The following is a 25,762-nucleotide window of genomic DNA, read 5'->3' on the forward strand; positions in this document are numbered from 1 at the left end:
GATGCAGGGACACGGGTTCGAGCCCTGGTGCAGGAAGATCCCACATGCCATGGATGCAACTAAGCCTGTGCACCACAACTACTGAAGCCCGCATGCCTAGAGCCCATGCTCCACAACAAGAGAAACCACCACAATGAGAAGCCCGTGCATTGCAACAAAGAGTAGCCCCCACTCGCCACAACTAGAGAAAAGCCCATGCACAACAACAAAGACCCAATGCAGCCAAAAATAAAAATAAACAAAATAAATAAATAAATAAAAATAAAAGCTATGCTAAATGAAAGAAGTCATACGCAAAAGATGATGTAGTTTACAATTCCATTTATATGAAATAGCCATAGGTAAACATATAGACACAGAAGACGGATGGTTATGAGGAGTTAGAATAGGGGAGAATGGAAGTGACTGTGCAGTGGGTATGTGGTGTTTTTTGAGGTGATGAAAATGTTTTGGAACTTATAGGTACTGGTTGCACAATATTGTGTATGTACTAAAGGAAACTGACACATGAGACCACATAGACTTAATTGATATTTATAGAGCATTCCATCCAAAAGCAGCAGGATACACAATCTTTTCAAGTGCACATGAAACATTCTCCAGGATAGATCACATGATGGGCCACCAAGCAAGCCTTGGTAAATTTAAGAAAACTGAAATCATATCAAGCATCTTTACTGACCACAACACTATGAGGCTAGAAATCAACTATAAGCAAAGAAACTGCAAAAAACACAAACATGTGAAGGCTAAATGACATGCTAATAAACAACCAATGGATCACTGAAGAAATCAAAGAGGAAGTCAAAAAATACCTAGAGACAAATGAAAATGAAAACATGATGATCCAAAACCTATGGGACACAAAAAAGCAGTTCTAAGAGGGAAGCTTATAGTGATACAAACTTACCACAGCAAACAAGAAAAATGTCAAATAAACAACCTTATGTTACAACTAAAGCAACTAGAGAAAGAACAAACAAAACCCAAAGTTAGTACAAAGAAAGAAATCATAAAGGTCAGAGCAGATATAAATGAGACTAAAAAAACAATAGAAAAGATTAATAAAACTAAAAGCTGTTTCTTTGAAAAGTTAAACACACTGACAAATCTTTAGCCAGACCTATCAGGAAAAAAAAGGGAGAGGGCCCAAATCCTTAAAATTAGAAATGAAAAACACACAGAAGTACAAAGGACCATAAGACACTACTACAGGCAACTATTCAATATATGCCAATAAAATGGACAACCTAAAAGAAATGGACACATTCTTAGAAAGGTACAATCTCCCAAGACTAAACCAGGAAGAAATAGAAAATATGAACAGAGCGATCACCAGTAATAAAATTAAATCAGTAATTTAAAAACTCCCACCAAGCAAAAGTCCAGGACTAGATGGCTTCACAGGTGAATTTTACCAAACATTTAGAGAAGACTTCACAGATATCCTTCTGAAACTATTCCAAAAAATTGCAGAGGAAGAAACACTTCCTAACTCATTGTATGAGGCTACCATCACCCTGATTGCAAAACCAGACAACGATATCACAAAAAAAGAAAATTACAAGCCCATATCACTGATGAACATAGATGCAAAAATCCTCAATGGAATACTAGCAAACCAACTCCAGCAATACATTAAAATGATCATACGTCATGATCAAGTGGAATTTATCCCAGAGATTCAAAGATTTTTCAATATCCACAAATCAATCAATGTGATACACCACATTAACAAATTCAAGAATAAAACCCATATGATCATCTCAAAAGATGCAGAAAAAAATTGACAAAATTCAACAACCATTTATGATAAAAAAACTCTTCAGAAAGTGGGCATAGAGGGAATATACCTCAACATAATAAAGGTCATATATGACAAACCCACAGCTAACATCATACTCACAGTGAAAAACTGAAAGCATTCCCTCTAAGTTCAGGAACAAGACAAGGATGCCCACTCTCGCCAATTTTATTCAATATAGTATTGGAAGTCCTAGTCACAGCAATCAGAGAAGAAAAAGAAATAAAAGGAATCCAAATTGGAAAAGAAAAAGTAAAACTGTCACTGTTTGCAGATGACATGATGCTATACATAAAAAATCCTAAAGATGCTGCCAGAAAACTCCTAGACCTCAGCGATAAAGTGCTGGATACAAAATTAATATACAAAAATCTGTTGCATTCCTATACACTAACAATAAAATACCAGAAAGAGAAATTAAGGAAACAATCCCATTTACTATTGCATCAAAAAGAATAAAATACCTAGGAATAAACCTACCTAAGGAGGCAAAAGACCTGTACTCCAAAAACTATAAGATGCTGATGAAAGAAATTGAAGATGACACAAACAAATGGAAAGATCTACTGTTCTTGGATTGGAAGAATCAATATTGTTAAAATGACCATACTACCCAAGGAAAGCTACAGATTCAATGCAATCCCTATCACATTACCAATGGCATTTTTCACACAACTAGAACAAAAAAATTTTTAACTTCTATGGAAACACAAAAGATCCTGAATAGCCAAAGCAATCTTGAGAAGGAAGAACAGAGCTGGAGGAATGACACTACCTGACTTCAGAAAAGCTACAGCAATCAAAACAGTATGGTCCTGGCACAAAAAACAGACATATAGATCAATGGAACAGGATAGAAAGCCCGGAAATAAACCCATGCACTTATGATCAATTAATCTATGACATGGGAGGCAAGAATATACAGTGGAAAAAAGGCAGTCTGTTCAACAAGATGTGCTGGGAAAACTGGACAGCTACATGTAAAAGAATGAAATTAGAACATTCTCTAACACCATATACAAAAACAAGCTCAAAACAGATCAAAAACCTAAACATAAGACTGGATACTATAAAAGTCCTAGAGGAAAACATAGGCAGAACACTCTTTGACATAAATCACAGCAATAATTTTTTAGATCCCTCTCCTAGAGGAATGGAAATAAAAGCAAAAAGAAATAAATGGGACCTAATTAAACTTAAAAGCTTTGCACAGTAAAGGAAACCATTAAATAAGTTCAGTGAAGTTGCAGGATAAAAAATCAACACAAAAATCAGATTTCTCTACACTAACAATGAACAATTTGAAAGATAATTGAGAAACAATTCCACTTACAATAAATAGCACCAAAAATAGTAAAATATTTAGAAATACACCTAATTAAGGAGGTGAAGGACTAGTACACTGAAAACTATAAAATATTGATGAAAGAAATTAAAGAAGACACAAATAAATGGAAAGACATGCTATGTTCATGAATTGAAAAATTTAATGTTGTTAAGAGGTAAATGCTTGCCAAAGAGATCTATAGATTTTATGCAATCCCTGTCAAAAACCCAACAGAGGTTTTTGCAGAAATAAAATTCATATGAAATCTCAAGGGACCCCAAATAGCCAAAAAAGTCTTGAAAAAGAAGACCAAAACTAGAGAAATCACCATCCCTGATTTCAAAATATACTAAACAGTTACAATAATCAAAACAGTGTGGGGCTTCACTGGTGGCGCAGTGGTTGAGAATCTGCCTGCCAATGCAGGGGACACGCGTTCAAGCCCTGGTCTGGGAAGATCCCACATGCCGCGGAGCAACTGGGCCCATGAGCCACGATTACTGAGCCTGCGCGTCTGGAGCCTGTGCTCCGCATCAAGAGAGGCCGCGATAGTGAGAGGCCCGCGCACCACGATGAAGAGTGGCCCCCGCTTGCCACAACTAGAAGAAAGCCCTTGCACAGTAACGAAGACCCAACACAGCCATAAATAAATAAATAAATTAAAAAACAAACAAACAAACAAAAACAGTGTGGTACTGGCATAAAGATATATATATATATATATATATATATATATATATATATATATATATATATGGAACAGAATAGATAACCCAGAAATAAACCCTCACATATAGGATCAAATGATTTTTGACAAGAGTGCTGAGACCATTCAGGGAGGAAGGGCCAGTCTCAAGGACCCAAAAAGTTGGAGGACTCCACATTACCACATTTCAAAATATTCCATAAAGCTACAGTAATGAAGATTCTGTGGTACTGGCATAAGAATAGACATAGAGATAAATGAAATAGAATTAAGTGTCCAGAAAAAATTCATACATTTATGGTCAATTGGTTTTCAACAAGGGTGCCAAGAAAATTCAATGGGCAAATAGTGCTAAGAACAATTGAATAGCCACATGCAAAAGAATGAAGTTGGACCCTTATCTCACAGCATACACACAAATTAATAGATCATAGGCATAAATGTAAGAAGTAAAACTATAAAGCTTTGAGAAAACAGATGTAAATCTTCAGATTGGGCAATGTTTTCTTAAATATGCCAACTAAAGCACAAGCAACCAAAGAAAAAAATTGATAAATTGTACTTCATCAAATAAAAGTAAAAGCTTTGGGTTTCAAAAGACACTATCAAGAAAGATAAAAGGAAATGCACACAATAGGAATTTTTTTCAAATCCTGTATCTTAGGGATGTGTATCTGGAATATATAAAGAACTCTCTTACAAATCAATAACAAATAAATAATCCAATTTAAAATGGGCTAAGGATCTGAGTAGACATTTCTACAAAGAAGGTATATAAATGGCCAATAAGCACATGGAAAGATTCTCAACAACAGCAGACATTACGGAAATACACATTTTATTCACATATTATTTTTTTTTTATTTATTTATTTTTGGCTGCATTGGGTCTTCGTTGCTGTGTGCAGGCTTTCTCTAGTTGCAGCAAGCGGGGGCTACACTTCATTGAGGTGCACGGGCTTCTCATTGTGGTGGCTTCTCGTTGCAGAGCACAGGCTCTAGGCACGCAGGCTTCAGTAGTTGTGGCACGCAGGATCAGTAGTTGTGGCTCACAGCCTCCAGATCGCAGGTTTAGTAGTTGTGGTGCACAGGCTTAGTTGCTCTGCGGCATGTGGGATCTTCCCAGACCAGGGCTCGAACGCGTGTCCCCTGCATTGGCAGGCAGATTCTTAACCACTCTGCCACCAGGGAAGTCCCAAGGAAATAAAAAAATTAAAAACCAATATGACACTGATGAACATAGACGCAAAAATCCTCAACAAAATACTAGCAAACAGGGCTTCCATGGTGGCACAGTGGTTGAGAATCTGCCTGCCAGTGCAGGAGACGCAGGTTCGAGCCCTGGTCCGGGAAGATCCCACATGATGGACAGCAACTAAGCCCATGTGCCACAACTAGTGAGCCTGCACTCTAGAGCCCGCGAGCCACAACTACTGAAGCCTGCACACCTAGAGCCTGTGCTCCACAACAAGAGAAGCCACCACACTGAGAAGCCCGCGCACCGCAGCGAAAAGTAGACCCCCCTCGCCACAACTAGAGAAAAGCCTGAGCACAGCAACAAAGACCCAACGCATCCAAAAATAAATAAATAAATTTATTTTAAAAAAAATACTAGCAAACAGAATCCAACAGCACATTAAAAGGATCATACAGCATGATCAAGTGGGGTTTATCCCAGGAATGCAAGGATTCTTCAATATATGCAAATCAATCAATGTGATAAACAATATTAACAAATTGAAGGAGAAAAACCATGTGATCACCTCAATAGATGCAGAAAAAGCTTTCGACAAAATTCAACACCCATTTATGATAAAAACCCTCCAGAAAGTAGGCATACAGGGAACTGACTTCAACATAATAAAGGCCATATATGACAAACCCACAGCCAACATCATTCTCAATGGTGAAAAACTGAAACCATTTCCTCTAAGATCAGGAACAAGACAAGGTTGTCCACTCTCACGACTATTATTCAACATAGTTTTGGAAGATTTAGCCACAGCAATCAGATACGAAAAAGAAATAAAAAGAATCCAAATCGGAAAAGAAGTAAAGCTGTCACTGTTTGCAGATGACATGATACTATACACAGAGAATCCTAAAGATGCTACCAGAAAACTACTAGAGCTAATCAATGAATTTGGTAAAGTAGCAGGATACAAAATGAATGCACAGAAATCTCTTGCATTCCTATACACTAATGATGAAAAATCTGAAAGACAAATTAAGGAAACATCCCCATTTACCATTGCAACAAAAAGAATAAAATACCTAGTAATAAACCTACCTAAGGAGACAAAAGACCTGTATGCAGAAAACTATAAGACACTGATTAAATATGATACAAACAGATGGAGAGATATACCATGTTCTTGAAATGGAAGAATCAACATTGTGAAAATGACTATAATAACCAAAGCAATCTACAGATGCAAAGCAATCCCTATCAAACTACCAATGGCATTTTTCACAGAACTAGAACAAAAAATTGCACAATTTGTATAAAAACACAAAAGACCCCAAATAGCCAAAGCAATCTTGAGAAAGAAAAACGGAGCTGGAGGAATCAGGCTCCTGGACTTCAGACTATACTACAAAGCTACAGTAATCAAGACAGTATAATACTGGAACAAAAACAGAAATATAGATCATTGGAACAGGATAAAAAGCCCAGAGATAAACCCACACACCTATGGTCACCTTATTTTTGATAAAGGAGGCAAGAATATACAATGGAGAAAAGACAGCCTTTTAAATAAGTGGTGCTGGGAAAAATGGACAGCTACATGGAAAAGAATGAAATTAGAACACTCCCTAACACCATACACAAAAATAAACTCAAAATGGATTAAAGACCTAAATGTAAGGCCAGACACTATCAAACTCTTAGAGGAAAACATAGGCAGAACACTCTATGACATAAATCACAGCAAGATCCTTTTTGACCCACCTCCTAGAGAAATGGAAATAAAAACCAAAATAAACAAATGGGACCTAATGAAACTTAAAAACTTTTGCACAGCAAAGGAGACCATAAAGAAGACGAAAAGACAACCCTCAGAATGGGAGAAAATATTTGCAAATGAAGCAACTGACAAAGGATTAATCTCCAAAATACACAAGCAGCTCATGCAGCTCAATATCTAAAAAACAAACAACCCAATCCAAAAATGGGCAGAAGACCTAAATAGACATTTCTCCAAAGAAGATATACAGATTGCCAAGAAACACATGAAAGGATGCTCAACATCACTAATCATTAGAGAAATGCAAATCAAAACTACAATGAGGTATCACCTCACACTGGTCAGAATGACCATCATCAAAATATCTACAAACAATAAATGCTGGAGAGGGTGTGGAGACAAGGGAACCCTCTTGCACTACTGGTGGGAATGTAAATTGATACAGCCACTATGGAAAACAATATGGAGGTTCCTTAAAAAACTAACAATAGAACTACCATATGACTCAGCAATCCCACTACTGGGCATATACCCTGAGAAAACTATAATTCAAAAAGAGTCATGTACCACAATGTTCATTGCAGCTCCATTTACAATAGCCAGGACATGGAAGCAACCTAAGTGTCCATCGACAGATGAATGGATAAAGATGTGGCACATATATACAATGGAATATTACTCAGCCATAAAAAGAAACAAAACTGAGTTATTTGTAGTGAGGTGGATGTACCTAGAGTCTGTCATACAGAGTGAAGTAAGTCAGAAAGAGAAAAACAAATACTGTATGCTAACACATATATATGGAATCTAAAAAAAAAAAAAAAAAGGTTCTGAAGAACCTAGAGGCAGGACAGGCATAAAGACGCAGACGTAGAGAATGGACTTCAGGACAAGGGGAGGGGGAAAGGTAAGCTGGGACGAAGTCAGAGAGTGGCATGGACTTACATATACTACCACATGTAAAGTAGATAGCTAGTGGGAAGCAGCCGCACAGCACAGGGAGATCAGCTCAGTGCTTTGTGACCACCTAGAGGGGTGGGAGAGGGAGTGTGGGAGGCAGATGCAAGAGGGAGGAGATATGGGGATATATGTTTATGTATAGCTGATTCACTTTGTTATAAAGCAGAAACTAACACACCATTGCGAAGCAATTATACTCCAATAAAGATGTTAAAATAAAAAACCAATGTGATAGCACTTTACACCTATATGGATGGATATATTAAAAAGGCAGACAGTATCGAGTGTTGGCAAAAATGTGGAGAAATTGGAATCCTCATTCATTGGTAGTGGAACTGTAGAATAGTGCAGCCAACTTGGAAAGCATGAAGTTACCACATGACCCTGCAATTCCACTCTTATGTGTATACCCAAGATTATTTAAAACATCTGTCTACACAAAAACTTATTGAATGTTCATAGCAGCACTATTCACAATAATCAAAAAGTTAACCCAAATGTCCATCAACACATGAATGGATAAACAAATTGTGGTGTATACATACAATGGAATATTATTCAGCCCTAACAATAAGGGGGGTGGGGAGTAACTCCTCAGTGAGTATGGGGTTTTCTTTTGGGGCGATGAATATGTGATGAATGTTTTGATAGAGACAGTGTTTGCACAACATTGTGAAAATACTAAATGCCCCTGAATTGTTTGCTTTAAAATGGTTTGTTTTGTGTGAATTTTATGTAATGTTGTATGAATTTTACCTCAACTTTAAAAGTAAGAAAATGAAATAAAATTGTAATGTGTCACCAAAAAATGAATAAATAGCCCTAAGCTTTAAAGAGAATATTGATGTTTAGGAACTTAAAATGGAATACTTTGTTTATCATAAACCACCACAAAAAAAGTGATCAGCAGTTTACACTGTAAGTATCAAACAGCTCATTGAAAGTATATATAAACAACTCTTGCAAATTAATGAAAAAAAGGCAACATGGCAGAAAAATGGGAGAGTTGGACAAAAGTACAGATGAGTAACTCCTATCATGACATGGAGACTTACAATCTCAGATTCATAGCTCTAAAGGTATAGTAAAACATTCACAAGGGCAGTATAATTGCTATCATAAGGAAGATAATGTTTAACCTGAAGTATTTTTAATACTGAGGTTCAGTAGCATGGAAATAACAAATAAAAATATAATCTTACCTCACTAACCTGTTCTTCACCTCTTTATTTTTATTATTTTCTCAAGTTCAGCAAGAAAAGCAGTTGTCATCATCACTCTCCTTCAGTACACTAATCATCCCTCAAAATAAAATGGTTATGGTTCAGGTAACTGTGGAAATAAAAAAAGAAAGATGTGTATTAACTTTTCTCTTTGAAAAAATCTCATGCAGTTTTACATATCTATGGTGGGCTGGATAAATTTGTATATGGCAGGAAGAAAAGTGGCTTCCCATTTGCACAGCCCAACCGAAGAAAGAATGTAAATTCCTAAAGAATTTCATGAATAATAATGACAATAAGACATAGAGTACATTTCCAAAATCATGACAAAGGCAGTATACAAATGAAACGGTTTGATTCAGGAAAATTATTAACAACCCTAAATTAAGGAAATTAAATAACAAACCTCATACCACATACCTATCCTATACTGTACTCTATACTTCAGCACTTTCCAAAGTAAAAATAATTATACTTTTTAGGAATTCCAAGCAAGTATCATTAGAAACATAAAAGGCACGATACTCAGAAACAAGAGAATTCTTTCAAATGACCAATACTTAAAGCTTGTATAAACTGTTCACTTACTTTAGGTCAGCAAAATTCAAATTGCTTTACTAGAGCAGCCAACGAAGGGTCACATGGCGAGTTTTTCTATTTGGGAGAATGAAAACTAGTGATCTATATCAGAGTCCTGTGAATTGTTGACATTACTCCACCTGCAATTTCCTGAAACCCTAAGCCTGGGAAATATCCTTTCAGCTTAGTTCCTTAATGTCAGGGCTTCAGAAATGTGGCATCCACCAACTCTTGTGATTATTTCAAGTATGAAAAAAGAATTTAATAAATTATATGCTGGAATTCAAAGCTCTGCATTTGTGGGGAAATCTAATTTCTTAAAGGATGACTTGAAGAAATACTTTGATATTGAGCAATTTTTAAACCTGTTAACGTGAAAAGAATGTTCGTTTGGTAAAACAACATCATCCTGATCGCAGGTGGCCTTGGCCTGTAGCGGCTTGAAGCAGGATTTCGGTTTCCAGGCAGAGACTGAGGTCGGGCAATGGCAGTGAGAGTGCTGAATCCTAGCCACCACACTGCCAGGGACCAGTGGCCAGTGACAAGTCCCTGGCCCGTCAGCTGTGTGGAAATGAATTTCCACATAGAGACGGAAAGTAGTGAAACAAGTAAAGTGTTTATTAGGAGGAAAAGAGTACAGTACATGTGGATAGACACACAGGTGGGCTCAGAGAGAGAGTCGCACCCTCGTGGTAGTTTGTATCACTTTTATGGGGCATTTCTTCTGGGTTTCCTTAGACCAATCATCTTGCTTTGCCTGGTTCTGAGTCTGTATTTGGTTTATCTCAGGGTCCTCCCACGTGTGCGTGCACATCTCTTAGCCAAGTTGGATTCTGGTGAAGAGGCCTATAGGTAGTTGACATCACTTACTATGGGGTGGCCCCCCCTCCCTTTTTGACCTCCATGGAGCCTTTCTGTGCATGTATAGTCGAGAAGGTCTCCTTGACTTCAAGAATGAGGAACATGTGGTCTTTTATCTCTTATCTGAGCAGGGCCCAACCTCCTCCATCATCCTGCTTTTATGGGGTTCCTGCTATTATGGAGTTCCTGTCCACAGGGGAGAAACTGTTCAGCCTGGGACCCATCTACCTCCTGCCTCAATCCCTGAAACAACTTGAAGCCTCAAAACCAACACCATCCTTTTATTTTTACTTTAAAATGAAGTAAAATATTAATAATGGCTTAGAGTTGTATAATACAAAATGAGAATAAAAACAAATTTAGGTCACTTCTGAAAGTTGAAAGCCAACCCCTCTGTCTCTATACACACACGCACTTTGTATATAAATATAAAATGTGACAAAATTTTTCATAATAGAAGAAAAATTGGTGAGAATACATCTGTTAGAGGATTATCAATATTGAGTATTTCCATAAGAATCTAATCAAACCAAGGCTTCTTTGACACAGAATTAATTTTTTGTTCTGGTAGGAAAGAAATCACTAGGATTAGAAAGCAAATATGATGTCCCATAAATTATTAATAGTTCATGAGTAAATAAATATGTGTAATAAATTTCATGAAGACACCATTAACAATACCATACAATCAGCCTAGTAAGGTGTTCGTCATAAAGTTCCTTGCAAAAACATTGTTAAAGTTTATTAGCCATTACAGTCAAACAACCACAGTGTGTGAACTTCGGCATTTCTGAAAATACCCACAGGGTACCCATATCCTCAGTAATTAACCTCAGTGCAGGTTATGTCCTAATTGGGGGTGGCTTCCAGCATGAACTGAGAGCAGAGGCTCACCCCATCGAGCCAGCTTGGGGCTTGCCAGCTTGGCATCTGTAAACCCAGCACACCTCCATCAGCCCCGAAATGGCTGCCGGCTTCCCTTGTGCTCTCTGGTCAGAGAGACTAAAAACCTTGAGATGCAATGGACTTCAGAGCTCCTCTAGCTCAGCACCTTGTTCAGGAAACTAAAAACAGGCCAAGATATTTTGGCAATTCGAAATTCACCTCTTCCAATTTCCCCTTGAGGATAGCCATCGTAATTTCAAAAAGTGGCGAATATGATCATTTATTTATGGTATTATATACCTGGAGAGGAACCTGTCCTTTCGTTTCTTCTGCAGTAGTGGACTCTCACTTTTCCAACTCCATCCTGAAATCACATCTGTGAAACCCTTCAGAGAAAAATTTGTAAAATGTTAGCCAACAAAAAAGGTATTACAGTAATTCACTTCTCACTGTAGTAATACTTCCAATCTGAAATCAGTTCTAAGAGGTCTCACAGGAGAACCATTAAAGTGCTACCAGTCAGTTGTTCATTGGGCATTTCTATGAAGTCGAATTTCTAGGAATTGGAGATGCGGTGAAATGAACTATGGTACTACAGCTATCATTATCTCATGACCGTTATAAATAAAATCAACTTAAATGTGCCTTTACTAGTGTGAAATGTAGAAAAGTTGGCATTTTAAACGAAAGTATGTAACTTTCTGACAACAGTAATATCTGACTAAACAAAGTGCTCTATTTCCAGACCATACCAAATGCAAGGTTTACATCTTATTGCTGGAGTAGAAGGAATGAGCATCTGTATTATCATCTCTCATTCTTATGGGAGAAGGCAGGTCTCTAGTCGACCTTTTCTCCTCCCCCCCATCTCAGGATCAAAAATTAAGTTTCCCTGTAGTTGTCACTGTCAATGCTGGAGAGAGTCATTTCAGTAAAATATAACCTTATTTTATTAAATGTTGAAAAAAGTAGCCCTGTGAAGAGAGCCAGAATCCATTCCACAAAATTTCTGCTTCTTCTGGTCTACTCATGAATTTCTTCCCTTGCCCAAGTAAGTCAAGAAATTCTTATAAAATTGCCCTGACACTAACAGAAGGAAAACTGGAAAATTCACAAATATGTGCACACTAACAACACACTCTTAAACAATGAATGGGCCAAAGAAAAGATCGCAAGAGAAGTTAGAAAATACCTTAAGACAAATGAAAACAAAAACATAAACATGCTATACCAAAACTTAATGGGATGCAGTGAGATAAGTTCAGAGGGAAATTTATAGCTTTAAATGCCTACATTAAAAAATATCTCAAATCAGTCACCTAACTTTGCACCTTAAAGCACTAGAAAAAGAAGAGCAAACTAAACACAAAACTAGTAGAAGGAAGGAAATAATAAATATTAGAGTGGAGATAAATAGAGAATAGAAAAACAAGAGGGAAAATAAATGAACCAAATTTATTTTAAAAGAGCAACAGAATTGACAAACCTTTAGCTAGAGTGACCAAAAAAGAGAAAAACTCAAATTACTAAAATCAGAAATGAAAGTGAGGAAATTACTACAGACCTTAGTACTAACGATAGCACTGAATTGTACTCTTAAAAATGGTTAACATGATGAATTTCATTTCATGTAAATTTTACCTTAGTAAAAAAGCCTGTATTTGTGTGGATTCATACCTGGACTCTCTGTTCTGTTCCATTGATCTATGTGTCTATCCTCTCACCATTACCACACTGTCTTAATAACTGTGACTTTACAGTAAGTCTTAAAGTCAAATTTTTTTCTTTTCAAATTTATTTTGGCTACTCTCATTCCTATGACTTTCTATAAAGAGTTTAAAGTTAACTTGTCAATATATACAGTGAGTGATGCTGGGATTTTTATTGGAATTGTGTGAGTCTATAGATCATTTTTTAAAGAATTGACATTTTAACTATATTGAGTCTTTCAGTCCATGAGCATGATATATCTCTCCATTTATTTAGATTTGTTAGACATCCTTTGATTTCTTTCATTAGCTTTTTTTAGTTTTAAGTGTACAGCTCCTGCACGTTTGTTAGATTTATATCAAAGTATTTCCTTTTTTTAAAAGAAGCTATTGTAAATGGTATTTAAAAAACAGATTTGGTTTCCTATTTTTCATTAATATTATATAAATTACATTTAATTTTTGTGCATTGACCTTTTATTATGCAACTTTGCTACAGTCACTTATTCATTCCAGTAGCTTTTAAAATAGATTCTGGAGATTTCTACTTTAACAATCATGTCATCCTTTCCAATCTCTATGCTTTTTTCCCCTTGCTTTATTGCACTGGCTTGTCAACCAACCTATGGTGTTGAATAGGAGTGGTAAAAATATATATCTTTGCTTTGTTCTTGATCCTGGGGTAAAACATTAAATCTTTCACTACTAAGTATGATGTTAGCTATAGAATTTTTTTGTAGATGCTTTCTATTCCTAATTTACTACAGTTTTAATGTTGAATGGATGTTGAATTTTTCAAGTTCTTTTTCTGTATCAATTGATATAATCATGTGGTTTTAATTATTTTAGTCCAGGGGTCAGCATACTGTGACTCACAGGCCAAACCCTGCCCTTTGACTATTTCTTTAGAGGCCACAAGCCAAAAAATGATTTTTTCATATGTTTAAAGTATTGTAAAAAGAAGAAGAATATGCTATAAAAACTGTATGTCACCCACAAAGCCTAAACTATTTACTATCTGGTTCTTTACTGAAAAACAATTGCCAAATCATCCTTTAGTTGATTAATATAGTGGATTGCATCAATGATCTCTGTCTGTTTAACTAGCTTTGCATCACAAGAAAACCTCCACTTGGTTGTGATGTATTATTCTTTTTATAAATTTCTGGATTTAATTTGCTATAATTTTATTAGAAAATTTTATGTCTATTTTCATAAGGGATATTGATTTGTAACTTTCTTACAAGGCCTTTTAAGGCTAATACCAGCCTCAGAAATGAGTTAGGAGTCTCTCCTTTTCAATTTTTTAATTTGAAAATATTTTCTTAAGAAGCTCTATTTATTTTATATTCGTAGAAAAATTGAGGAGACAGTATAAAAGTTACCCCCTGCCCCAGCATACACACAGCTTCCCCCACTACCAATGTCTCATACCAGAGAGTACATTTGCAGGTTATTTGATAATCAACCTACACTGACACATCATTATCACCAAAAGTTCATCAAGGTTCACCCTGTGGGTTTTGACAAATGTATAATGACATGTATCACTATTATAGTATCGTACAGAACAGCTACACTGCCCTAGAAATCCTCTGTGCTCCACAAATTTATTTATTCCTCCCTCCTTCTGAACCCCTGGAAACCACTGTTCTTTTTTACTGTCTGCATAATTTTACCTTATCTAGAATTTCATATATTGGAACCATACAGTGCGTAGCTATTTCAGATTGTCTTCTTTCACTTAGTAATAGGCATTTAAGTTTCTTCTATGTCTTTTCATGGCTTGAAAGCTCATTTCTTTTTAGTGCTGAATAATATTCCATTGCCTGGATGTTTCACAGTTTATTTATTTATTCACCTAATGAAGGACAACTTGGTTGCTTTTAAGTTTTTGCAATTATGAATAAAGATGCTATAAACATCCATGTGCAGGTTCATAACTTTTCAATCCCTTTGGGTAAATGCCAAGTAGTGCAATTGCTGGATCATATGGTAGGAGTATGTTTAGTTTTGTAAGAAAGTGCTTAACTGTCTTCCAAAGTGGTGGTACCATTTTGCATTCCCACTAGCAATGAATGAGAGTTCCTCTTGCTCCACATCCTTGTCAGCATTTGGTGTTGTCAGTGTTACAGATTTTGGCCATTCTGATAGGTGTGTAGTGGTATCTTACTATTGTTTTAATTTGCAATTTCCTAATGACATATAATGTTGAGCATTTTTGGCATGCTATTTTGTCATCTGTTTATCTTCCTCAATGATGTATCTGTTCAGGTTTTTTGCCCATGTTTAAATCAGGATGTTCATTTTCTTATTATTTAATTTTAAGAGTTCTTTGTATATTGTGAATTACAGTCCTTCATTGGATAAATCTTATGCAAATATTTTCCCGCATTCTGTGGCTGTTTTCTTATTCTCTTGACAGTGTCTTTCACAGAGCAGAAGGTTTTTCTTTTTTTTAATTTTTATGAGTCCACCTTATCAATTATTTCTTTCACAGACCATACCTTTGGTGTTGTATCTGAAAAGTTATCACCATACCAAAAGCCATCTAGAATTTTTCTGTGTTAATTCCTAGGAGTTTTATAATTTTGCATTTTATATTAAGGTCTATCATCCATTTTCAGTTAATTTTTTTGAAAGGTCTGTCTCTAGATTCTTATGTTTTTTAATATGTGGCTGTCTAGTTGTTCCAGCACCATTTGTTGAAGAGAGTGTCTTTTCTCCATTTTACCATTGTATTTCATCAAGATCAGTGATACTTTCACAGAAATATAGTGATATTTATGTGAGTCTCTTTCTGGGCTCTTTATTCTGTTCCAATGGTCTATTTAACTGTTCTATCACCAACACCACACTTGGTTACTATAGCTTTATTGTAAGTCTTGAAGTCAGGCAGTGTCAGTCCTTCTGCTTTGTTCTTCTCCTTCAATACTGGCTATTCTGGGTCTTTTGCCACTCCAGATATACTTTAGAATCACTTAGTTGACATCCACAAAATAACATGCTGGCATTTTAATAGGGATTGCATTGAAGCTGTAAATCAAGTTACGAAGAACCAACATCTTGACAAAATTGAGTTTTCCCATCCATGAACATGAAATATCTCTATACTTATTTAGTTCTTTTTTTAATTTGTTTCATCAGAATTTTGTAGTTTTCCTCATATAGATCTTGTACGTATTTTGTTAGATTTACACCTAAGTATTTGTGTTAATGTAAATGGCAATATGTTTTTAATTTAAAATTCTACTTGTTTATTGCTGGGATAAGGAAAGTGTTAACCTTTTGTACATTAACCTTACATCTTTCAAATTTGCTGTAATAACTTATTAGTTCCAGAAATTTTGTTGTTAATTCTTTTGAGTTTTCTATATAGACAATCATGTCATCCATGAACAAAGATAGTTTTATTTCTTCTTTTACACTCTGTATAACTTTTATTTCCCTTTTTTGGTATTATTGAGTTATCTAGAACTTCTGGTATGATATTGAAAAGGAGTGGTGAGAGAGGACATCTGCCTTGTTCCTGCTTTTAGTGGAAAAGCTTAGTTTCTCATCATTAAGTATAATGTTAGCTATCGATTTTGTATAGATGGTCTTTATCAATTTGAGAGAGTTCCCCTCTATTCCTAGTTTGCTAAGAGTTTTTATCAAGAATGAGTATTGGATTTTGTCAAATACTTTTTCTGTATCTATTGATATGATCATGTGATTTTTCTTCTTTAGACTGTTGATGTGATAGATTACGTTAATGGATTTCCAAATGATAAACCAGCCTTGCACACCTGGGATAAATCTCACATGGTCATGGTGTATAATTCTTTTCATACATTTTTGGTTTTGATTTGCTAATGTTTTGTTGAGGATTTTTGCATTTGTGTTCATGAGAGATATTGGTCTGTAGTTTTCTTTTAAAGACTATCTGGTTTTGGTTTTAGGGTAATGCTGGACTCATATAATGAGTTAGGAGGTTTCCCCTCTGTGTCTATCTTCTGGAAGAGATTGTATAAAATTGGCATAATTTCTTCCTTAAATGTTTGAATTCACCAGTGAACCTATCTGAGCCTGCTGCTTTCTGTTTTGGAAGGTTATTAATTGTTGATTCAATTTATTTAATAGATACAGGCCTATTCAGCATCTCTTTCTTCTTGTGTGAGTTTTGGCAGATGTGTCTTTCAAGGAATTACTCCATTTAATCTTGGTTATCAAATTTGTGGCCATAGTGTTGTTCATAGTATTCCTTGATTATCCTTCTACTATCCATGGGATCTGTAGTAATGTCCCTTCTTTATTTTGGATGTTACTAATTTGTATTTTCTCTCTTTTTTTCTTAGTTAGCCTGGCTAGAGGCTCATCAGCTCTATTGATCTTTTCAAAGAACTAGTTTTTTTTTTTAATTGAAGTATAATTGACCTACAACACTATGTTAGTTCCAGGCATACAACATAGTGATTCAATATTTCTATACATTAGAAAATGTTACTATGATAAATCTAGTTACAATACATTACTATACAAAGATATTACAATATTACTGATTATATTCCACATGCTGTACATTTCATCCTCACAACTCATTTATATTGTAACTGGAAGTTTACACCTCTTAATCTCCTTCACCTATTTCACTCAACCCCCCACCCCCTACCTTATGGCAACCACTATTTCTTCTCTGTATCTAAGAGACTGTTTCTATTTTGTTCATTTGTTCATTTGCTTTGTTTTTTACATTCCACATATAAGTTAAAATTATACATCATTTTTCTTTCTCTGCCTGACTTACTTCACTTAGCATAATAACCTCTAGGTCAATCCATGTTGTCACATCGAAATCACAAAAGATCTCATTCTTTTTTATGGCTGAGTAATATTCCACTGTGTATAATATACCACATCTTTATCCATGTATCTATCGATGGACACTTAGGTTGTTTCCATATCTTGCCTCTTGTAAGTAGTGTTGCAATAAACATAGGGATGCATATATTTTTTCTAATTAATGTTTTTGTTTTCTTTGGAAAAATACCTGAAGTGGAATTGCTGGATCATATAGTAGTTCTATTTTTAACTTTTTGAGGAACCTCCATATTGTTTTCCATAGTGGCTACACCAATTTGTACCACCAACAGTGCACAAGGGTTCCCTTTTCTCTACATCCTTACCAACACTTGTTATTTCTTATCTTTTTGTAATAGCCATTCTGACAGGTGTGAGGTGATATCTCATTGTGTTTTTGATTTGCATTCCCCTGATATTTAGTAATGCTGAACATCTTTTCATGTGTCTGTTGGCCATATGTATGTCTTTGGAAAAATGTCTATTCAGGTCCTCTGCAAATTTTTCAATTGGTATTGGGTTATATGAGTTCTTTTGGGTTATATGAGTTCTTTGTATATTTTGGATATTAACCCCTTATTGGATATCATTTGCAAATACCTTCTCCTATTCAGCATGCTGTTTTTTCATTTTGTTAAAAGTTTCCTTTGCTATACAAAAGCTTTTTGGTTTGATGTAGTCCCATTTGTTTATTTTTGCTTTTGTTTCCCTTGCCTGAAGACACATATCCAAAAAATATTGCTAAGACCAATGTCGAAGAGTGTACTGACTATGCTTTTCTAGATGTTTTATGTTTTCAGGTCTTACGTTTAAGGCTTTAATCCATTTTGAGTTTTTTGGTTTGTTTTTTTTTTTATGGTGTGAGAAAGTACTCCAGTTTGATTCTTTTTCATGGAGCTGTCCAGTTTACCCAACACCAATAAGTGAAGACACTATCTTTTCCCCATTGTATATTCTTGCCTACTTTGGCATAGAGGAATTGCCCATATAAGTGTGGGTTTAATTCTGGGCTCTCTATTCTGTTCTAACGATTTATGTGTCTATTTTTGTGCCAGTACCATGCTGTTTTGATGACTGTAGCTTTGTAGTATAGTTTAATATCAGGGAGCATGATACCTCCAGCTTTGTTCTTCTTTGTCAAGATTGTTTTGATTATTCTGTGTCTTCTGTGTTTTCATACACATTTTAGAATAATTTATTGCAGTTCTGTGAAAAATGCTGTTGGTATTTGGAAAGGGATTGCACTGAATCTGCAGATTGCCTTGGGTAGTATGGTCATTTTTACCAATATTAATTCTTCCAATTCATGAACACAGTGTATCTTTCCACACAAAAGACCCAAATAGTCAAAACAACCTTGATAAAGAAAACAAAGTTGGAGGTATCATGGTCCCTGATTTCAAACTATACTAAAAAGCTATCATCATCAAAATAGCATGGTAAAGATGGATCTTTTCAATAAGTGGTGCTGGGTCAATTGAATATCCATATGAAAAAATAAATGTGACCTGACACTTACCTCATACTATACATAAAAATCAATTCCATATGGATTGCATACCTAAATGTGAAGAAAAAAAAATTAGGCTTTTAGAAGAAAATCTATGAGAACCACTTCATGACACACATCCGAAAGCTGAAATCTAAAACATGGAAAAAGCAAGTGTTGCTATGAATGTGGAACAACAGCAAATCTCATACACTCTTACTGGGAGCATAAATTGGTCCAACCACTTTGGAATACTGTTTGGCAGAGTCTACCAAAGCCAAACACATGCATATCCTATGACCCAGCAATTCTGCTCCTAGGCATATATCTATCAGAAATATGCACATTTATTTACCAAAAGACATGTACTAGAATATTCATAGCACTAATCATAATAGTCCCAAGCTGGAAACTAAATACCTGTTAAAACTGGTGTGGATAAATAAGTTGAGACACAATAAAGTACTATGCAGCAATGAGAATCAATTACCTATAACTACATGTAGTATGGTTGAATCTGACAAACACAATACAAAGGAAAATAAAACTACAGTTGACCCTTGAACAACATGGGAGTTAACCCATGTATAACTTATAGTCAACTCTCCATATCCCTGGTTCCTCTGCATCTGCAGATTCAACCAACCACCGACTGTGTAGTACTATACTATTTACTATTGAAAAATAGCCACATATAAGTGAACCCACAGTTCAAAGCAGTGTTGTTCAAGCATCGACTATATAATATACCACATAACATACTATATGATTTCACGCATGCAAAGTACCAAAAAAAGCAACATTAATCTATGTTCTCAGATGTCAGGATAGTGGTTACTCAGAGAAGTTTGAGACTACAAGGAAGCTGAGAGGGCTTTGGGGGTTCTGACATTGTTCTCTTTCTTGATTAGAATGCTGATATCATGAGTATGACCAGATAGTGGTATTTCCTTGGGCTTTATGCATGCAATATTGCACTTTTCTGTATGTACACTATTGGTCAATAGAAAGTTTAAAAAATGTTTTCACATCATGGATGTGTCATAATTTATTCAAACATTTCTTTACTTATTGGTCATTCAATTTGTTTCAGCTCTTTTCTTCTACAAATAATGTAAAATAAACATCTCCATACATATTTTATACATATTGCTCCCTTTTTTTTTTAAACATCTTTATTGGAGTATAATTGCTTTACAGTGGTGTGTTAGTTTCTGCTTTATAACAAAGTGAATCAGTTATACATATATATATCCCCATATCTCTTCCCTCTTGCATCTCCCTCCCTCCTACCCTCCCTATCCCACCCCTCTAGGTGGTCACAAAGCACCGAGCTGATCTCCCTGTGCTCTGCGGTTGCTTCCCACTAGCTATCTATTTTACTTTTGGTAGTGTATATATGTCCATGCCACTCTCTCACTTTGTCCCAGCTTACCCTTCCCCCTCCCCGTATCCTCAAGTCCATTCTCTAGTAGGTCTGTGTCTTTATTCCCTTTTAAAGAAATAAATTCTTCGTATATTAAGTGGTTTAAGTCTCCACACTAATATACAATATATGTGACATTTCTTCCAGAAAAGTTGTAAAAACTCAGATTTTCATTTTCACTAGCAATGTTTATATTTTTCCTCTTATATGCTCATTAGAATTTTTTCATGTCTTTTTTCAGTGTGTATATTGAGTTCTTATCCTCATTTATAATAGATTAAGTCATTTTGCTTTCCTATATGTTGCAAATACTTTTCCTAATATAGGTACTCTACATTGAATTTGTTTATAGTAGACTTCTGATAAAATTTATGGTGATTTAAAATATGTCCACAAATACTCTGATACCATTCCCTTGAAGAGATGGAGTTTAATTCCTCTATCTTCATCATGGACTGGACTTTAATGACTTCCTTTTAATGAACAGAATGTGGCAAAGTGACAGTGTTTGACTTCTGATAGTAGGTTATGAAAGGCATTGCCCTCTTCTCTTTCTCTCTTGAATCATTCACTCTGGAGGAAGTCAGCTGTCATGTGGTAAGGAAACTCAAGCAGCCCTGTGAAGTGGCCCACATGGCAAGGAGCTGAGGCCCCCAACCAACAGACATGTGTGTGAACTTTCATGGAAGTGGATCCTCCGGCCCCAGTCAAGCCATATGACTACAGCCCTGGCCTATGGCTTGACCCCAAGGCCACCCGGCTAAGATACTCACAAAGGCCTGGCCTTCAGAAAATATGTGAGATAATAAGTATTTGCCTACTTAAACTGTTGAATTTTGTGGTAAATCTTTTTACAACATATAAGTAATATATAATTTAAAAGTTTTTATTGTTAAACACAATGTATGTGCAAAAGCAAACAAAACATAGATGTACAATTTAACAAAGTATTATAAAGCAAACACTAATGTAATTACTACCCAGCTTAAGAAATTAAAAATTGCAGGTCCCCAAAAAGAATATGAGTGTTCTTTCATGATCAAAACCCTCTTGCTCCAGTTTATGTGCAATCACATTCTTGATTGTCATAGTGATCATTTCTCTGCTTTGCTTTATGATTTTATCTCCTATGTTTACATCTCTAAACAATACAAGTTAGTTTTGCTTATTTCTGAGTTGCATATAAGTGGAATCTATGGAATCATAGATTTACTTTTTTATGCCTTCTTCTGTTCAACCTTTTGTAAGATTCATCAATGTTGTTGTTGTATGGAGCTCTAGTTTGTTTACTTCCATTTCTGTAGAATATTTCCATTATATGACTCTACTGCAGCATATTTATCCATTTTACTATTTATGAATACTTGGGTTGTTTCTAATTTGGGACTACTATGCTTGCTTTTATGAACAATCTTGTTCATACTGTCATGGTTCATGTGCGCATGAGCTTCTCAAAGTTATATATTCCTAGGGGTGGTGATAGGAATATCACCACTTTACCATTTAAAACAACTTGTTTTCCAAAGGGACGGATTAATATGCACTGCCTCCATTGCTGAATGAGTTCTTGTTGTGACATATCCTCAACAACACTCATAACTCTAAAGGTTTTTAATGTTTGCCAGTCTGAGGGGATAGAGTGGTATCTCACCATAGTTTAATATGTACTTCCTTGAATAATAATGATTTTAAGTAAATTTTCATATCTTTTTGGCCATTTTTATTTTCTCTATTATGAAGCACCACCTATTTTCTATATGTTGCCTGTCTTCTTATTGAATCAAAGAGATTTAAAATTATATGTTTAAATTTGAAACTATATATATCTATATATATTTTAATCCTTTATTGTTTATATCTTTAGAAAATATTCTCTGACACTCATTACTTTATCTTTCAATTTTTAAATAGTGTTTTAATGTACAGAACTTTTACATTTTAATGTAGTTAAATTATAAATCTATTCCTTATGGGTAGTTATTTTCTGACTGATTTAACCAATTTCATACCACAAAGTATATATATTTTTATATATATAAAAAATATATATAATATAATATATATTTATAAATATATAATTATAATATAAATGTATTTATTTTATATTTATTATATAAATAACATAATTATATTATATATTTATAAATATATCTAACTCTAATATATTATATATATAATACATATATATATATAATTATATTACTCCAGATATATCATGTTCTTGGACTGGAAGAATCAACATTGTGAAAATGACTCTACTACCCAAAGCAATCTACAGAGTCAGTGCAATCCCTATCAAACTACCATTGGCATTTTTCACAGAACTAGAACAAAAAAATCTCACAATTCATATGGAAACACAAAAGACCCTGAATAGCCACAGCAATCTTGAGAATGAAAAACGGAGCTGGAGGAATCAGGCTCCCTGACTTCAGACTATACTACAAAGCTACAGTAATCAAGACAGTATGGTACTGGCACAAAAACAGAAATATAGATCAATGGAACAGGATAGAAAGCCCAGTGATAAACCCACGCACATATGGTCACCTTATCTTTGATAAAGGAGGCAAGAATATACAGTGGAGGAAAGACAGCCTCTTCAATAAGTGGTGCTGGGAAAACTGGACAGCTACATGTAAAAGAATGAAATTAGAATGCTCCCTAACACCATACACGAAAATAAACTCAAAATGGAGTAAAGACCTAAATGTAAGGCCAGATATTATGAAACCCTTAGAGGAAAACATAGGCAAAACACTCCATGACATATATCACAGCAAGATCCTTTTTGACCCACCTCCTAGAAAAATGGAAATAAAAACAAAAATAAACAAATGGGACCAAATGAAACTTAAAAGCTTTTGCACAGCAAAGGAAGCCATAAACAAGATGAAAAGACAACCTTCAGAATGGGAGAAAATATTTTCAAATGAAGCAACTGACAAAGGACTGATTAATCTCCAAAATTTACAAGCAGCTCATGCAGCTCAATATCAAAAAAACAAACAACCCAATCCAAGAATGGTCAGAAGACCTAAATAGACATTTCTCCAAAGAAGATACACAGATTGCCAACAAACACATGAAAGAATGCTCAACATCATTAATCATTAGAGAAATGCAAATCAAAACTACAATGAGATATCATCTCACACCGGTCACAATGGCCATCATCAAAAAATCTACAAACAATAAATGCTCGAGAGGGCGTGGAGAAAAGGGAACACTCTTGCACTGTTGGTGGGAATGTAAATTGATACAGCCACTATGGAGAACAGTATGGAGGTTCCTTAAAATACTAAAAATAGAACTACCATACGACCCAGCAATCCCACTACTGGGCATATACCCTGAGAAAACCATAATTCAAAAAGAGTCATGTACCACAATGTTCATTGCAGCTTTATTTACAATAGCCAGGACATGGAAGCAACCTAAGTGTCCATCAACAGATGAATGGATAAAGAAGATGTGGCACATATATACAATAGAATATTACTCAGCCATAAAAAGAAACAAAACTGAGTTATTTGTAGTGAGGTGGATGGACCTAGAGTCTGTCATACAGAGTGAAGTCAGAAAGAGAAAAACAAATACCATATGGTAATACATATATATGGAATCTGAAAAAAAAAAAAAAAAGGTTCTGAAGAACCTAGGGGCAGGACAGGAATAAAGACGCAGATGTAGAGAATGGACTTGAGGACATGGGGAGGGGGAAGGGTAAGCTGGGACGAAGTGAGAGAGTGGCATGGACATATATACACTACCTAATGTAAAATAGATAGCTAGTGGGAAGCAGCTGGATCACACGGGGAGATCAGCTCGGTGCTTTGTGACCACCTAGAGCGGTGGGATGGGGAGGGTGGGAGGGAGATGCAAGAGGGAGGGGAAATGGGGATATATGTATACATATAGCTGATTCACTTTGTTATACAGCAGAAACTAACACCTTGTAATTATGCTCCAATAAAGATGTTTAAAAAATAAAGAAATTAGATTTACTCTAAGTGCTCAAAACACACACACACACAGAAAAAAAGAATTAATATGTAAATTTAGCAAGGCAGTTGAATATGGGTCAATATACAAAAATCGAATGCATTTCTATTTATATTTATACACAAATGATTTCTATGTATGCTACATATAGTATGCACAGAAATTTTTTTGTAAATACAAAACTATACATACTCCTATGTATTACTGTTGCGTTGCACCCTACAGGCCTGCAAGCCCTGCACTTGCCCAGCCTCGAGACCGAAGAAAGAGCCTGGAGTCAGCGACATAGACATCAATGGTTTAATGGATGGAGGAGCTTACCTGTCCTGGAGCAACACTCCACGGTGTGCGGCAGACAGCGGGCAGGACATGGTAGTAGTCTTTGCTCCCAGGGCTCGGGGAGGTCACCGGTTATAGGGGGAATTGACATCAGGTTGGCTCATCGGTTACCAGGGAAACAAGCAGAGGGGCACGTCCCTCACCGTCCCTTTGATAAGCTATCACGGTGGAGGTGTTCTGATCTAAAGATTAGAACAATCACCAGCTGGGGCCGGGGGCAAGTATGTATTAGGAGGGAAGGTTGGTGATGTGAGTAGTGTGTAGATGAAGGAGGACTGGTCAGGCAGGGGTTGTACAGCGAGCAAGAGAAGAGCCATCTTCGGTGGCTTGATCATACAATTATTTATGTATTTCTATATATGCTGTATACTAGCAATGAAAATATTGGAAAATCAAATTTTAAAATAACATTTAAATAGTACGAAAATACTTACGAATAATTTTAACAAAATATGTGCAAGCCCTGCTCACTTAAATCTACAAAACTTTGTTGAGAGAAATAAATGAAGGCCTATATAAATGGGGTCATATATGCCATGTTCATGGCTTAGAAGACTAAACATTAAGATGTCAGTTATCCCCAAATCAATCTATAGATTCAAAGTAATCAAAATCCCAGTAAGCAGTTTTGTAGAAATTTCC

General features: G+C 35.5%; 1 long non-coding RNA gene across 1 annotated transcript in view; it reads right to left on the reverse strand.

Moving 5' to 3' along the window:
- LOC132368256 (uncharacterized) overlaps positions 1–9,805 on the reverse strand; it is a 39,892-nt gene extending 30,087 nt beyond the window's left edge. The window contains exons 1-2 of the long non-coding RNA XR_009504006.1: positions 9,577–9,805; positions 8,968–9,057 (exon numbers count right to left, since the gene is read on the reverse strand). This is a non-coding gene — a long non-coding RNA (uncharacterized LOC132368256). The remainder of the gene's footprint in view (positions 1–8,967; positions 9,058–9,576) is intronic.
- Between the last annotated feature and the right edge of the window lie 15,957 nt (positions 9,806–25,762).

The sequence above is a fragment of the Balaenoptera ricei genome, chromosome 6 (genome assembly GCF_028023285.1).
Source record: "Balaenoptera ricei isolate mBalRic1 chromosome 6, mBalRic1.hap2, whole genome shotgun sequence".
NCBI lineage: Eukaryota > Metazoa > Chordata > Mammalia > Artiodactyla > Balaenopteridae > Balaenoptera > Balaenoptera ricei.